Source organism: Curcuma longa, unplaced genomic scaffold (genome assembly GCF_044706935.1).
Source record: "Curcuma longa cultivar G26 ecotype Majalengka, Jawa Barat unplaced genomic scaffold, ITB_CL_G26_1.1 contig_7965, whole genome shotgun sequence".
Classification (NCBI taxonomy): Eukaryota; Viridiplantae; Streptophyta; class Magnoliopsida; order Zingiberales; family Zingiberaceae; genus Curcuma; species Curcuma longa.
The window spans coordinates 664-3,526 of record NW_027435078.1 but is presented as its reverse complement, the minus strand read 5'-3'; the positions used below and the strand labels follow the sequence as shown (position 1 = coordinate 3,526).

At 37.1% G+C, this 2,863-nt stretch overlaps 1 pseudogene; it reads left to right on the top strand.

Moving 5' to 3' along the window:
- The first annotated feature begins 913 nt into the window (after window positions 1-913).
- LOC141819513 (uncharacterized) lies at window positions 914-1,503 on the top strand (annotated as a pseudogene).
- The last annotated feature ends 1,360 nt before the right edge of the window (window positions 1,504-2,863 follow it).

Here is a 2,863-nt window from a genome sequence, read left to right as displayed (position 1 = left end):
AGTTTCAACTATTTTGGCCTAATATGTGTTATGTATGATTTGTGTTGTGCATGATTGTTTTGTGTAATTTTAATTTACTATTTGATCTAGATTATATATAAACTCCTTCGTGGAGTATAGGATCGATGGATGTAAATTATCTTTAATGTTGTTGCAGCTTGTATCTTTGCTATGTGTGGTGCTATATTGATGACCAAAGGCGCGGCTGAGAAGGAAGCAAGATAGACGCGACTACATAATCCATTGGCGGCATATTGAAGAACGACGGATATTTGATGAGGCCATAATAGTTGAAAATTTATTTTTTCATATTTATTGCCTATATGCTGTTTTATATGCTCATGCTTAAAATTCCTCATATTAAATAACTAAGTGGGAGAGGGATTATTTGAATAAATCTCATGGTCTCCATTACTGGTTTGTAAGTGATGCATTCAAACTTGCGCGTTGGCTTTAAGTGTCTTCCTCCATATCGGATGAGTTTGTTTGCGGATCACTAGATCAAACTTCCTTTATGGATGATTATAGGAAATTATTTAGGTATGTGTGATCTTCTCCATCTGAAGGGGCACAATCCTAAATAATGGACTTAGTATCAAGTAATGGTATACACTTAGGTGCATTTAATAGTATCCTCCCCATCGGAGTCACTGCTATTATTTGTGTGACCAAAGATAAACCAACTATTAATTTTATTTGTCATAAAGTTAGGTTGACAAGATAATAAAATTAATGGGTAAAATCTCCTCTTACAAATGTTTGAATTAGTATACGTCCACACTATCGTGGCATACGAAATTCTCGGTGTTTGAGGTGTTGGTGAATTTAAATTATATTGTTTGAGGAATCAATATTATTTTAAATTCTAAAGTTTTGACCAAATATGTTATTTTGTGATTCTCAGGATTTCATTATGGCTTTCAATCCACTTGTTGTTATTCTAAAAGAAAACAAACTTACTGGTCCTAATTATATTGATTGAAATGGAACTTGGACATTGTCTTAACTGCTGAAGAGTACAAGTTTGTACTTTTTGAGGTCTGTCCTAGCGTGCCTGATAAGGATTCTAGTGAAGAGGAGATAGAGAGACATAGGAAATGAGTTAAGGCAGATGAGATGGCGCGGTGTTACATTTTGGCTTCCATGTCAAATGTGCTGCAACATCAGCATCAGGCCATGCCTACTGCCTATGACATGATGCTCAATCTCAAAGAACTCTTCGGACATCAGAATCGGGCTGCCAGGCAGGAGGCCATGAGAAACTTAATGACGACCACCATGACTGAGGGGACACCCGTGAGGGATCATATCCTCAAGATGATGGCTCATTTAAATGAGATGGAAGTCCTTGGAGCTGAAATCGATGGGGAAACCCAGGTCGATATCATTCTACAATCGCTGCCCAAGAGTTTTGAGCAGTTTTGCCTGAATTACAACATGAATAAAAGGGATTATTCGTTGGCGGAACTTCTGACAGAACTCCAGGCAGCTCAGAATTGCTGAGAGGGTATCTGTTTAAGCCGTCGGCAAAGTTGAATGGACCTCAAGTGGCTAGGGCCACAGGCAGGTGTGAAGAAGCCAAAGGGCAAGTGCTTCACATTGCTGGAAAACAATAAAGGTATATCCGATTCTTTAGTTGTTGAAACATGTTTAGCGGTGCTATCTACCAGTACCTGGTGTGTAGATACAGTCGCCCACTGACATCAAGGCAGAGGAGGTAAGGAAACCCGAAGATCAAGGGGAGATTACCGTCTACATGGGCAACGCTATAAAGGTGACAGCTGTTGCAGTGAAAGACATCTATTTATCTTTTGATAGAAATAGAATTCTGGTTTTAAGAAATTGTCTTTATGTACCAACTTTTAGAAAGAATTTAATTTCAGTTTCTAAATTATTTTTGGATGTATATTCTATTTCTTTTGATGATAAAGTTATTATCAAGAAAAATAGGGTTAATTCTTTCTGGTACATTAGTTATTTTTTATACAATTTATCCTAAATCCCACATACAAGTGTAACGCCCGCCCTTACGTGGGCCCTTGACGGACGCTACAGTTCTACTATTCATTTCATTACATTCATTCAACTATCATATACGAACAACTAAAACTTTACTTTGCAGCGGAAACATTAACTACTATTTACAAACAGAGTTCATATATGATAACAGAAACACTAACAAAATAATAAAACTAACCTAGGTTGCATGGCAATTCTAGATTACAAAGTTCTAAACATGATAATTAAATTACTGAACATAATATTTAAGACATTGGTTAACATGCATATATAAAATAATTGCATGGCCGAGGCTTGGTCAAGTCACCACCACACACATCTTCACCGCCCTGTCCTGCTGCCTCCCATTTGTTAGTACCTGTTAACTGGATCTGCAATATAAGGAAGCATCTATAAGCATAAAGCTTAGTAAGTTCCTTTCCTACTCACAAAATCCATCGTACATAAAACATAACCTTAAAGCATACAAGCATGTCAACATTTCCTAAACAGGCATAAATCAGTCATTTGACATTTACATCATATACATGAAACATAGAAATCATTTTGCCTTTTTGAAAAATATTATCTTAATAGATAAACATAATCATCATCATCTTTGGGGATCCCTGGCTTGTACCCATTCATTTCTTTTGCGCGCATACATACCAAGTAGTACGAGGTAGCTAATCCCGACTACACGGTTACTAGGTCTTCTCAGATGTCCTTCGACCTAGGGGCAACTTTTGGAGCCCATCCCTTGGATCCCTTCCGGGTTCCGGTACAAGCCATTCATTTAAAGTAAAATACTTTTTATACTTTCCCTTTTCCATCATAGCATGAATGTTCCATAACATCTTTCTTT